Genomic DNA, 15,026 nt, shown 5'->3' with positions numbered 1-15,026 from the left:
AGGGGATGCCCGGGATTGAACCAAGGACCTCTCGATCTGCAGTCGAATGCTCTACCACTGAGCTACACCCCCGTCTGATTCATTTATCCTACTAAGAGACAGTCACACAGCCAAAGTCACTGTATGGAAATTGTCGAGTGTTGCTAAATAAAGAAAAATCATGCCCAGACCCGGGATCGAACCGGGGACCTTTAGATCTTCAGTCTAACGCTCTCCCAGCTGAGCTATCTAGGCGATAGTAGATATAGACATAAGCTCTCTTATAAATATCACCTTTTCTGTATTTACATATATTTTAGCATGTTATATTTTGAATAGTTTTGTATGACATATCAGGGTCGGGATAGTATTAATAATCCAAGAGAGAATTATTCACGTGGTCACTTGTCAAATTATAGTACAATATCACTGACTGATAACAAAGACAAAATAGCAAAATAGAAAAGTTTGCTAATGATACTGTGCTTTTGGGAGACTCTATAGACAAGTTGCAAAGGTTAGTGGACGAGCTTGGGCGAGTGTGTAAAGGTAGAAAGTTGAATGCGAACATAGATAAGAGCAAGGTGATGAGGGTATCAAACGATTTAGATAAAGAAAAATTGGATATTACATTGGAGAGAGGAAGTATGGAAGAAGTGAATATGTTTAGAGATTAGGGAGTTGACTTCTCAGCGAAAGGGTTTATGAAGGATGAAATTAACCATAGAACTGATGAAGGAAAAAAAAGTGAGTGGTGTTTTGAGGTATCTGTGGACACAAAAAACATTATCCAAGAAGGCAAAGAAGGAAATGTACGAGAGTATAGTGGTACTAACACTCTTGTATTGGTGTGAAGCATGGGCTGTAAATGCTGCAGCAAGGAAGAGGCTGGAGGCAGTGAAGATGTCGTGTCTATGGGCAACTGTGCTGTAAATTTGTAGTGTGGAAATTAGGAGTGTGAAGTTACTAAAAAAATCAGTTAGAGGGCTGAAATGGGGCTGTTGAGGTGGTTTGGTCATTTAGAGAGGCTGGAACAAAGTAGAATGACTTGGAGAGCATATAAATATGTAGAGGAAGGAAGGCGGGGTAAGGGTCATCCTAGGAAAGGTTGGAGGGAGGGGAGTAAAGGAGGTTTTGTGTGCGAGGGGCTTGGGCTTCCAGCAAGCGAGTGTGAACGTGTTGGAAAGGAATGATTGGAGACGAATGGTTTTTGACACCTGACGGGCTATTGGAGTGTGAGCAGGGTAATATTTCGTAATGGGATTCAAGGAAACCAGTTAGCCGGACTTGAGTCCTGGAGGTGGGAAGTACAATGCCTGCACTTTAAAGGAGGGGTTTGGGATATTGGCTGTTTGGAGTGACATCTAAACTGTCGTATCTAAGCGCCTCTGAAAAGACATTGATTATGTTTGAATGATGGTGAAAGTGTTGAATGACGATGAAAGTTTTTTCTTTCTTTTGGGGTTTTTCTTTCTATTTTAGTCATCCTGCCTCGGTAGGATATGGCCGACGTGCTAAATTATATATATATATATTTTTTTATTTTTTTTTATTATCACACCGCTATATATATATATATATATATATATATATATATATATATATATATATATATATATGCAATAAGATCACAGTAAACAGGTGATTTCAGAATATGCAAAACAACCACTCTGAAAGAATAGAGAAATTCCAAGCGCTTTCGTGACTGCTCACATTATCAAGGAACTATGAAAGTAAAGCATCCAAGGAAGGTATATAAGGGGTCTGGCCAACACCTCACTATCAGATCCCACAACGGTTCAACATCTGACGCGCGCCGGCCCAACTGGACAGGTCCTTTGCACAACTCACCAACAAACTATTCTACCCAAGAAAATTTAAAAATTATTATTTGTCCAGTGTATTATTAAATTCTTCCCAAATTCTATTAATTATAAATTTATCTAATTTATATAAACAAAAGAAAATATTCATATTATTGTCAAAACTGCTTTTTATGAAACAAGATTCAATTATATTCCTGTCGACCATTTCCTGTAACCACAAACTTCTGCTGAACACTCTAACACTACATTTTTAAACCTACCCCATACCTCTTCGACCCCATTGCCTATGCTCTCATTAGCCCATCTATCCTCCAATAGCTGTTTATATCTTACCCTAACTGCCTCCTCTTTTAGTTTATAAACCTTCACCTCTCTCTTCCCTGATGCTTCTATTCTCCTTGTATCCCATCTACCTTTTACTCTCAGTGTAGCTACAACTAGAAAGTGATCTGATATATCTGTGGCCCCTCTATAAACATGTACATCCTGAAGTCTACTCAACAGTCTTTTATCTACCAATACATAATCCAACAAACTACTGTCATTTCGCCCTACATCATATCGTGTATACTTATTTATCCTCTTTTTCTTAAAATATGTATTACCTATAACTAAACCCCTTTCTATACAAAGTTCAATCAAAGGGCTCCCATTATCATTTACACCTGGCACCCCAAACTTACCTACCACACCCTCTCTAAAAGTTTCTCCTACTTTAGCATTCAAGTCCCCTACCACAATTACTCTCTCACTTGGTTCAAAGGCTCCTATACATTCACTTAACATCTCCCAAAATCTCTCTCTCTCCTCTGCATTCCTCTCTTCTCCAGGTGCATACACGCTTATTATGACCCACTTCTCGCATCCAACCTTTACTTTAATCCACATAATTCTTGAATTTACACATTCATATTCTCTTTTCTCCTTCCATAACTGATCATTTAACATTACTGCTACCCCTTCCTTTGCTCTAACTCTCTCAGATACTCCAGATTTAATCCCATTTATTTCCCCCCACTGAAACTCTCCTACCCCCTTCAGCTTTGTTTCGCTTAGGGCCAGGACATCCAACTTCTTTTCATTCATAACATCAGCAATCATCTGTTTCTTGTCATCCTCACTACATCCACGCAAATTTAAGCAACCCAGTTTTATAAAGTTTTTCTTCTTCTCTTTTTTAGTAATTGTATACAGGAGAAGGGGTTACTAGCCCATTGCTCCCGGCATTTTAGTCGCCTCATACGACACGCATGGCTTACGGAGGAAAGATTCTTTTCCACTTCCCCATGGACAATAGAAGAAATAAAAAAGAACAAGAGCTATTTAGAAAAAGGAGAAAAACCTAGATGTATGTATATATATATATGCATGTGCGTGTCTGTGAAGTGTGACCAAAGTGTAAGTAGGAGTAGCAAGATATCCCTGTTATCTTAGCGTGTTTATGAGACAGAAAAAGAAACCAGCAATCCTACCATCATGCAAAACAGTTACAGGTTTTTGTTTCACAGTCATCTGGCAGGACGGTAGTACTTCCCTGGGTGGTTGCTGTCTACCAACCTACTACCTAAATATATATATATATATATATATATATATATATATATATATATATATATATATATATATATATATATATATATATATATATATATATATATATATATATATATGCAAAACAACCACTCTGAAAGAATAGAGAAATTCCAAGCGCTTTCGTGACTACTCACATTATCAAGGAACTATGAAAGTCAAGCATCCAGGGAAGCTATATAAGAGGTCCGGCCAGCTTCCTTGGATGCTTCACTTTCATAGATCCTTGATAATGTGAGTAGTCACGAAAGCGCTTGGAATTTCTCTATTCTTTCAGAGTGGTTGTTTTGCATATTTTGAAATCACCTGTTTACTGTGATCTTATATATATATATATATATATATATATATATATATATATATATATATATATATATATATATATATATATATATATATATATATGCAATAAGATCACAGTAAACAGGTGATTTCAGAATATGCAAAACAACCACTCTGAAAGAATAGAGAAATTCCAAGCGCTTTCGTGACTGCTCACATTATCAAGGAACTATGAAAGTAAAGCATCCAAGGAAGCTATATAAGGGGTCTGGCCAACACCTCACTATCACATCCCACAACGGTTCAACATCTGACGCGCGCCGGCCCAACTGGACAGGTCCTTTGCACAACTCACCAACAAACTATTCTACCCAGGAAAATTTAAAAATTATTATTTGTCCAGTGTATTATTAAATTCTTCCCAAATTCTATTAATTATAAATGGATCTAATTTATATAAACCAAAGGAAATATTCATATTATTGTCAAAACTGCTTTTTATGAAACAAGATTCAATTATATTCCTGTCGACCATGGACTTGCTTGATACTACTTTCTCAACTTTTTGAAAATCAATTGGATGGTTAAAATCTCTTGCATGAATAAATAGAGCATTGGAATCTTGTCCAGTTCTAATGCTATATTTATGTTGTTTTAATCTTAGTTCGAGATTTTTACCAGTTTGACCGTAATAAACTTTATCGCAAATTTTACAAGGAATCTTATAGACACATCCATCAGCATTTTGGGGGGAATTCTTTATCAAAAGTTTTTTTTACTGTATCAAGATTTTTGAATACAACTTTAATATTAAAAAACTTAAGAAGAGAAGGCATATCAACCAAGTTTTCATGGTAAGGGAGAACCAACATATTTTTAGTTGAATAAGGCAGGTTGTCCATTTTTGGATTGTAAAAAGTATTTCTAGCAACTTTAAAAGATTTATCAATTACATTTCTTGGGTATTTTAAATCATTACCTATTTCATAAATTTTGGATATTTCCTCATCTATGAACTCAGGACTACAAATTCGTAAAGCTCTCAAAAACATTGATGAGAAAACAGACAGTTTGACTCTATCTTGATGCGAGGAATAATAGTGGACATAGGAGCAGTTATTTGTAGGTTTTCTGTAAATTTTAAATTTGAATTCATTATTACCCTTAATAATTAAAACATCTAGAAAAGGCAATGAGTTATTTTCTTCAAACTCAACAGTAAAGTTTATAGAATGGGCTAAATTATTTAATTTTCCAAGGAAATGGTGTATATCTACATTTTTGGGCATAAGACACAAAATATCATCAACATATCTGAACCATTTAGCTCTATTAGGGAGGATTGTGTTAAGCAACCTTGTTTCAAAAAATTCCATGTATAGGTTACTAAGAACAGGTGAAAGAGGATTTCCCATTGCCATACCAAACTTCTGAGTGTAAAACTTATCATTAAATACAAATTTTGCATCAACAATGCAAAGTTTAATAAGTTTAATGATAGTAGGAACTGTCAATGGTAAATCATAGTTAACGAGTTCTTCAGATAAGAAACTTAATAAATCATCAACAGGAACTTTCGTAAACAAGGAAGTAACATCAAAACTAACCATGTAAAAATCATTTAAGTCAGTCAAGGAGCTTAATTTATCAGCCAAGTCTATGTTGTTTTTAACATTAAAGTTAGAAATTTTCCCAATAATAGGGCTCAAAATATCAAAATATTGAGAAACGAAAAATACTCTTTTAATCAGGCCATTCCATCAGAATGGAAACACAGTATGTTGGATCATTGCTATAATAAACTCAGAAGAATTTGTAATGAACTCAAGAGCAAACTACAAAGAAAATTAGACATTTTAATTGAAAATAGTGATTGGAAAAAGGATGCTAATAACAATTTTGTAATTAACTTATCAGATGAAATTTTAGACAAACATACAACTGCTGCTCTAGTTTTTGGCCTAAGTTTTGCAACTTCAAAAAAACTTAATAATGTTGAAATTGCAAAAGCCTTTTGTAACTTTGAGAAATTTTCTGATTTATCCTCTGATGAAATTAATATTAGTAAAGGAATGGTATATAGCTCTATGTTAAAACCAAACATTCCCAATTGCCCTCAAAGATTCTTTAAGTCTTATGATACACTTAATAACAATAAAAATTTGCGCCTTACTAAAGCAGACAAAATAAATGCAATAGTAATTATGAAAGAAAATGATTACCAAGAAAAAATGAATAATCTCTTAGATGATACTGAAACTTATTCTAAACTTAGGAAAAATCCCCTAGAAACCGTTAACAGCAATTTCAATAAAACAATAAAACTTCTACTGAGAGGCAAAGATGAATTAGTCAAACAATTTACTTCCACTAATCCATCTTTACCTTACATGTATGGACTAATAAAAACACACAAACCAGGGAATCCAGTCAGACCAATTATTAGCTCCATAGGGTCACTTTCATATAAATTATCCAAATGGCTTGTTGATATTTTGAGCCCTATTGTTGGCAAAATTTCTAACTTTAATGTTAAAAACAACATCGACTTGGTTGATAAATTAAGCTCCTTGACTGACTTAAATGATTTTAACATGGTTAGTTTTGATGTTACTTCCTTGTTTACGAAAGTTCCTGTTGATGATTTATTAAGTTTCTTATCTGAAGAACTCGTTAACTATGATTTACCATTGCCAGTTCCTACTATCATTAAACTTATTAAACTTTGCATTGTTGATGCAAAATTTGTATTTAATGATAAGTTTTACACTCAGAAGTTTGGTATGGCAATGGGAAATCCTCTTTCACCTGTTCTTAGTAACCTATACATGGAATTTTTTGAAACAAGGTTGCTTAACACAATCCTCCCTAATAGAGCTAAATGGTTCAGATATGTTGATAATATTTTGTGACTTACGCTCAAAAATGTAGATATACACCATTTCCTTGGAAAATTAAATAACTTAGCCCATTCTATAAACTTTACTGTTGAGTTTGAAGAAAATAACTCATTGCCTTTTCTATATGTTTTAATTATTAAGGGTAGTAATGAATTCAAATTTAAAATTTACAGAAAACCTGCAAATAACTGTTCCTATGTCCACTATTATTCCTCGCATCAAGATAGAGTCAAACTGTCTGTTTTCTCATCAATGTTTTTGAGAGCTTTACGAATTTGTAGTCCTGAGTTCGTAGATGAGGAAATATCCAAAATTTATGAAATAGGTAATGATTTAAAATACCCAAGAAATGTAATTGATAAATCTTTTAAAGTTGCTAGAAATACTTTTTACAATCCAAAAAGGGACAACCAGCCTTATTCAACTAAAAATATGTTGGTTCTCCCTTACCATGAAAACTTGGTTGATATGCCTTCTCTTCTTAAGACTTTTAATATTAAAGTTGTATTAAAAAATGTTGATACAGTAAAAAAACTTTTGATAAAGAATTCCCCAAAAAATGTTGATGGATGTATCTATAAGATTCCTTGTAAAATTTGCGATAAAGTTTATTACGGTCAAACTGGTAAAAATCTCAAACTAAGATTAAAACAACATAAATATAGCATTAGAACTGGACAAGATTCCAATGCTCTATTTATTTATGTAAGAGATTTTAACCATCCAAATGATTTTCAAAAAGTTGAGAAAGAGGTATCAAGCAAGTCCATGGTCGACAGGAATATAATTGAATCTTGTTTCATAAAAAGCAGTTTTGACAATAATATGAATATTTCCTTTGGTTTATATAAATTAGATCCATTTATAATTAATAGAATTTGGGAAGAATTTAATAACACACTGGACAAATAATAATTTTTAAATTTTCTTGGGTAGAATAGTTTGTTTGTTGGTGAGTTGTGCAAAAGACTTGTCCAGTTGGGCCGGCGCACGTCAGGTGTTTAACCGTTGTGGGATCTGATAGTGAGGTGTTGGCTAGACCCCTTATATAGCTTCCTTGGATGCTTTACTTTCATAGTTCCTTGATAAAGTGAGTAGTCACGAATGCGCTTGGAATTTCTCTATTCTTTCAGAGTGGTTGCTTAGCATATTCTGAAATCACCTGTTTACTGTGATCTTCTTGCATTAATGGATACCACACGACTCTTCAGAATGTTCTCGATAAGCTTTCCTAATCATATATCTTTTGTTTCACAGTTTTCTTCTGCACTGATCAAGTCCCACAAGTTAAAAATTCGACTTATTTTTTTTTTTAAATTTTAAATGAACAGGTTCTGCCCAAGTCTCTTTTACCCAATAGACTCCTTGACATGAGAGATCGTCCTTTTGATGATTTTGTGAGAATTATTCTTCAGAAACATATTGAAATTACTAAAATACAGGAGAAGGAAGCATTCAAAATATTGAGTAACAAAAAATACTCTTTTAATCAGGCCATTCCATCAGAATGGAAACACAGTATGTTGGATCATTGTTATAATAAACTCAGAAGAATTTGTAATGAACTCAAGAGCAAACTACAAAGAAAATTAGACATTTTAATTGAAAATTGTGATTGAACAAAGCATGCTAATAAAAGTTTTGTAATTAACTTATCAGGTGAAATTTTAGACAAACATACAACTGCTGCTCTAGGTTTTGGCCTAAGTTTTGCAACTTCAAAAAAACTTAATAATGTTGAAATTGCAAAAGCCTTTTGTAACTTTGAAAAATTTTCTGATTTATCCTCTGATGAAATAAGTATTAGTAAAGGAATGGTATATAGCTCTATGTTAAAACCAAACATTCCAAATTGCCCTCAAAGAATCTTTAAGTCTCATGATACACTTAATAACAATAAAAATTTGTGCCTTACTAAAGCAGACAAAATAAATGCAATAGTAATTATGGAAGAAAATGATTACCAAGAAAAAATGAATGATCTCTTAGATGATACTGAAACCTATTCTAAACTTAGGAAAAGTCCCCTAGAAACTGTTAACAGCAATTTCAATAAAACAATAAAACTTCTACTGAAAGGCAAAGATGAATTAGTCAAACAATTTACTTCCACTAATCCATCTTTACCTTACATGTATGGACTAATAAAAACACAAACCAGGGAATCCAGTCAGACCAATTATTAGCTCCATAGGGTCAGTTTCATATAAATTATACAAATGGCTTGTTGATATTTTGAGCCCTATTGTTGGCAAAATTTCTAACTTTAATGTTAAAAACAACATAGACTTGGTTGATAAATTAAGCTCCTTGACTGACTTAAATGATTTTAACATGGTTAGTTTTGATGTTACTTCCTTGTTTACGAAAGTTCCTGTTGATGATTTATTAAGTTTCTTATCTGAAGAACTCGTTAACTATGATTTACCATTGCAAGTTCCTACTATCATTAAACTTATTAAACTTTGCATTATTGATGCAAAATTTGTATTTAATAAGTTTTCCACTCAGAAGTTTGGTATGGCAATGGGAAATTCTCTTTCACCTGTTCATAGTAACCTATACATGGAATTTTTTGAAACAAGGTTGCTTAACACAATCCTCCCTAATAGAGCTAAATGGTTCAGTTATGTTGATGATATTTTGTGTCTTATGCCAAAAAATGTAGATATACACCATTTCCTTGGAAAATTAAATAACTTAGCCCATTCTATAAACTTTGCTGTTGAGTTTGAAGAAAATAACTCATTGCCTTTTATAGATGTTTTAATTATTAAGGGTAATAATGAATTCAAATTTAAAATTTACAGAAAACCTACAAATAACTGTTCCTATGTCCACTATTATTCCTCGCATCAAGATAGAGTCAAACTGTCTGTTTTCTCATCAATGTTTTTGAGAGCTTTACGAATTTGTAGTCCTGAGTTCATAGATGAGGAAATATCCAAAATTTATGAAATAGGTTATGATTTAAAATACCCAAGAAATATAATTGATAAATCTTTTAAAGTTGCTAGAAATACTTTTAACAATCCAAAAAGGGACAACCAGCTTTATTCAACTAAAAATATGTTGGTTCTCCCTTACCATGAAAACTTGGTTGACATGCCTTCTCTTCTTAAGACTTTTGATATTAAAGTTGTATTCAAAAATCTTGATATAGTAAAAAAACTTTTGATAAAGAATTACCCCCAAAATGCTGAAGGACGTGTCTATAAGATTCCTTGTAAAATTTGCGATAAAATTTATTACGGTCAAACTGGTAAAAATCTCGAACTAAGATTAAAACAACATAAATATAGCATTAGAACTGGACAAGATTCCAATGCTCTATTTATTCATTTAAGAGATTTTAACCATCCAATTGGTTTTCAAAAAGTTGAGAAAGTAGTATCAGGCAAGTCCATGGTCGACAGGAATATAATTGAATCTTGTTTCATAAAAAGCAGTTTTGACAATAATATGAATATTTCCTTTGGTTTATATAAATTAGATCCATTTATAATTAATAGAATTTGGGAAGAATTTAATAATACACTGGACAAATAATAATTTTTAAATTTTCTTGGGTAGAATAGTTTGTTGGTGAGTTGTGCAAAGGACCTGTCCAGTTGGGCCGGCGCGCGTCAGGTGTTTAACCGTTGTGGGATCTGATAGTGAGGTGTTGGCCAGACCCCTTATATAGCTTCCTTGGATGCTTTACTTTCATTGTTCCTTGATAATGTGAGTAGTCACGAAAGCGCTTGGAATTTCTCTATTCTTTCACAGTGGTTGTTTTGCATATATATATATATATATATATATATATATATATATATATATATATATATATATATATATATATATATATATATATATATATATATATATATATATATATCCAAATTAACGTGATTCGGTGGTGAAATGGGACGATGGGCGGAGTTTGGAGCGACGTAACTGATACAAACAAAGGGTTATTAAAGACCTCTGAAAATTGCCTGGATTTTGTTCTGCTTGAGTACTGGAAGTACTTCAAAATAGGCATCAAACTGACAAGAAAGTAATATTTTTACCTGCATTCTCTCGGCCGCCTACCCTCCATCAACAGAATTCTAGGCTTGTGTAGGCCTGACAACCCTCACACGGCACCGATCAAATATTTAACTCCCAAAATCGAAAAAATGTTTAAGGGAGAATTAGAGTAAAAACAATATTCGATTGCTTACCCAACACTAAATGATGAACATCGCAACTAATTATTCAAATGTGTATATTTCTGCATATTTTCTATGCTCATTAGAAATCGAACAAAAAAGTGAAATATCTCATTACTAAAGTTCGCTGACAATGCCTATAAAAGGCCGATAAAATTTTATTTTTTCGAAATATATACGTGGTAGAGAAAACTGTCTCTCTCACCTTCAAGCTGTTTGTAGGAAAGAAGGAGGAGAGGGAAAGGGTAGTGGTTAGCAGGGGAGAGGAGAATGAAGAATTATTAAGAAGAGGAAAATGTTGACTAGTAGAGGAAAGAGGCATGGATAGTGGATCTTTGAATTCACGTGTAGTATTTTCTTTGAGCATATGTGACGCAGCTACCGTCTGATTACTGACATTGGTCTGAGATACACTCTTGACATCTGAATGTGAGTGACAATAACCACCTTTCCGCTTGAAAAAATTCACGTAAGCATCACTTAAAACATTAAGGAGATACCCGGGATTGAACCAAGGACCTCTCGATCTGCAGTCGAATGCTGAGCTACATCCCCGTCTGATTCATTTATCCTACTAAGAGACAGTCACACAGCCAAAGTCACTGTATGGAAATTGTCGAGTGTGTTGCTAAATAAAGAAAAATGATGCCCAGACCCGGGATCGAACCGGGGACCTTTAGATCTTCAGTCTAACGCTCTCCCAGCTGAGCTATCTAGGCGATATTAGGTATAGACATAAGCTCTCTTATAAATATCACCTTTTCTGTATTTGCATATATTTTAGCATAATATATTTAGTATTGTTTTGCATGACATATCAGGGTCGGGATAGTTTTAATAAGCCAAGAGAGAATTATTCACGTGGTCACTTGCCAAATTATAGTACAATAATCATTGACTGATAACAAAGACAACACAGCAAATTAGAAAAGTTTAAGAAAACTACGTTTCACATGGCGATCAAACTTTTTATTAATTCAATCTTAGATATGAAAGAGCTGGGAACCTTAGAGAAACGTTGTCTCAAAAAATGTTTTCTGTTCTGCCATTCTTTCTTCTTTTTTTTTTTAACTTAAAGGTTTTGTGGAAAATACTGTATATATTTTCCGTTAATACGGTAATTTATAGGTAAATAGATGGCCTATTTTGTATTTAATGAAAATTATATTATGGAAAATGGGAAACTGAGCCTGCGCCTGCGCAGAAGAGTAGTCGCCATTTTGGTTTTTGAATCGGGTACAACGTTAGTGTAATGGGAAGGAATTTTCGTTCTCTAGAGGTTAAAATTGGGCTGACACCTCTCAAATAGGAGGCGAAATTGTTGGATGTGCATTCCTGCATAACTTGAGATATCAGGCGACAGGACAGGACAACTCCAGGAACCTCAGATAAGTTGTCTAATTTATGTTTAATTTCTGGCCAGTAAAATTTTCATAAATGTAGGCAAAAGGGGGGGTCCTGTACATGACACATTAATCTCCAGTCAAATTGGTGAGTGTTATGATTAAGATATATTCTCCTTCTGTTATATAAATGTGTGTATATATAATCCTTTTTCAATTTTAATATACAGTCCACAAATTTATATATTTACCAGCATCCCTGGGGATGTATCTTTTATTTATAATTAATAGGTCCAGAGCAACTTGTGGATATGACAATGGTAGGTATCGAAGGGGGACATTTTTTGCGACCTAGGTGTCCCAAATTCCTACTTGTCTAACTGATAAATAATAATTATCTTTTTTCATTTACTGTTATGTACATAATGATACATTCAGATAAATGCAATTTTCCACATTTAATTTGCTCGTTGGCCCTTCTTGAACCGGAGGTAATTAGTGAAGTCATTAATTAGTTAATTACTTAATAATTATATGTGAAATCACAGAAGGAGGTGGATGTTAAGTTCACAAATTTACTTAATATGTAGTGGATTATAATTATTACAATATTAATTTGGATAAGTCAAGTGTGGCTAAAGATTATATTAATGTGTATAAGTGTATGTGTAATTCATAAGCCAAGAGTAGCTATTTAATGTGTATATTAATTTTGCAAAGCCAAAGTGGCTAGGATTTATATTAATGTATTTGTATAATATTAATTTGACAAGATAATTCTGGCCAAGATTTATATCAGTGTATGTGTAATTGATAAGCCAAGTGTAACTAATATTAATGTGTATAATATTAATTTGCTATGCCAAATTCTGGGAAGGATTTATTAATTTGTATAATATTAAATTTGATGAGCCAAGTTTGTATTAATGTACATTTAAAATTTATATTATACATGTAATTGCTAAGCTCAAGTAGCTAGGATTTATTCAAAGGTAAGTTGTACAAGTGTTGTAAGTTGTAATCAGTGTTATTGATTGGGTTGAATTTAATACATTGCATCATGGCTGAAATTGAGGAAATTGATGTAGAAGACAAACATATGGAATACAGAGTAAAGAAAGCATCACTACAGGTTAGAAAACTTCATGTAACCAAGGCATATAATAAGTGCTTGGAATTAATGAATCAAGAAACTGTGAATACTGATGATTTAAAATTGTATTTAGATGCTTTACGGAATAGATATGATTCATACAAATTATTACAACAAATATGAAGGAGATTTATTAGTAAACTGTGTAGATGAGATTGAAATAGATCTCATGATTAATCAGTATTATGAATTAGAGGAAAAGATTCTTTCTTGTAAAAGTCAGGCCTTGAATAAACTAAAATGTGTAAACCAGGCAGTTAATCAGTCTGCTCCAACAAATAATATGTCTTTGCCAAAACTCCCAGAACTATGTTTACCTGTATGTAATCCTGGTGAAAATTGGGAGGAATTTTGGTCAATTTTTAAAGCCGCTGTGCATGACAGGAGTGACCTAGCCTGTGTAACTAAATTAGTTTACCTGAAAGGACAGGTAAGAGGAGATGCTCACATACTGATACAAGCCTTTCCCAATGTAGATGACTCTTACAAGGAAGCAGTTGACTTGTTGAAAGTCACTTATGGTAATATAGAACAAAGTAGGTTGGATCTAGTGAATATCATTGTTAATTTAAAATCTCCAGATCACACTTACAAAGGTTTACAGCAGTTTAGAGTTAAACTGGAGAGCACTCTCAAAACTTTAAGTAATAAATATAATCTGAAGGAATCAGACTGGTTATTGAGTGTCATAGTACAGAATAAATTAAGCTGTAAAACACTTGAATGAATCTCGAACAAATATCACAAGGGTAATTTTGGTCTGGAGGAAATAAGACTAGGTCTACAAGAATTAATTGTTCAGTTGCAGACCAGCCAACCAACTCATTTTAAAGATGCAACACATATTAACTCTGAGGTATCTGTCAAGTTTCACAAAGGGAAAAATTATCCCAATGTTAATAATCAAAATTAATTTCCTAAAAAGAGTTGCATAGGTGCATATCAAGTAGCAGGAATCAGAAATAATGATTCTTCACAAGGTAAGAAGAATAAGTACCCTCCTAAGAGTAGCCCAGTTAATAAGAAACCAGTCAGAGAAAAGAAAGATTGTCTTTTCTGCAAGGGTACTCATTTTTCTAAGAATTGCAATGCATACAATTCATGGAATGATAAAGTTGAAAGATTGGAGGAACTTGACCGATGTATCAGGTGTTTAGGTAATCACAATGTAAAGGATTGTCATGCCAAATTAAACAACTGTTATCAATGTCACAAAGGAAGACACCATATAGTCATGTGTAAGGGTCTATATGACAATGTTGATAATAATGATAATGTTGACAATCCTGACACAACAGTAGCTAATGTAAAAATTGCTGCTAATGTTAATAATGATGGTTTTGCTGAAGTAGCCTTACCTGTGTTACAGGTAAAAATTGATGATAAAATGCACAAATCAAAAAATGTAAATGCATTATTGGACCAGGGATCCCAGCGTACTTTCATAAAACGTAAATGCCTTGATGGTATGAAAGTACAGATGGGAGATCTCACAGCTTTAAAATTATCTGGTTTTCTCTCAGATAAAAGGGCTCAATTGTATGACACTGTTTATGTAACTGTCAGGTTGGGCAATGAGAAAAAACGTGTTAATGCAGTAATTGTAGATAGACTTCCAGAGAAAATATCTACAGTAGGGCTTAGTAAAGCTACAAAAAGACTCTCACATAATGTAAATTTAACACCTTCTGGTGTAAGTGATGATTCTGTAGGCCCAATAAATATTTTGATAGGTAGTGACTATTATGCCTCCTTTG

General features: G+C 33.2%; 3 non-coding genes across 3 annotated transcripts; all 3 read right to left on the bottom strand.

Moving 5' to 3' along the window:
* TRNAC-GCA (transfer RNA cysteine (anticodon GCA)) lies at nucleotides 1-72 on the bottom strand. Its single transcript has one exon. It is a non-coding gene; the product is annotated as a tRNA-Cys (tRNA).
* An 89-nt stretch (nucleotides 73-161) lies between these two features.
* On the bottom strand, nucleotides 162-234 carry TRNAF-GAA (transfer RNA phenylalanine (anticodon GAA)). The gene has a single exon. It is a non-coding gene; the product is annotated as a tRNA-Phe (tRNA).
* An 11,185-nt stretch (nucleotides 235-11,419) lies between these two features.
* TRNAF-GAA (transfer RNA phenylalanine (anticodon GAA)) lies at nucleotides 11,420-11,492 on the bottom strand. The gene has a single exon. It is a non-coding gene; the product is annotated as a tRNA-Phe (tRNA).
* Nucleotides 11,493-15,026: the final 3,534 nt, after the last annotated feature.

Source organism: Cherax quadricarinatus, unplaced genomic scaffold (genome assembly GCF_038502225.1).
Source record: "Cherax quadricarinatus isolate ZL_2023a unplaced genomic scaffold, ASM3850222v1 Contig1829, whole genome shotgun sequence".
Lineage (NCBI taxonomy): Eukaryota > Metazoa > Arthropoda > Malacostraca > Decapoda > Parastacidae > Cherax > Cherax quadricarinatus.
The sequence above is the reverse complement of the archived record's forward strand: the minus strand, read 5'-3'. Positions and strand labels throughout refer to the sequence as shown.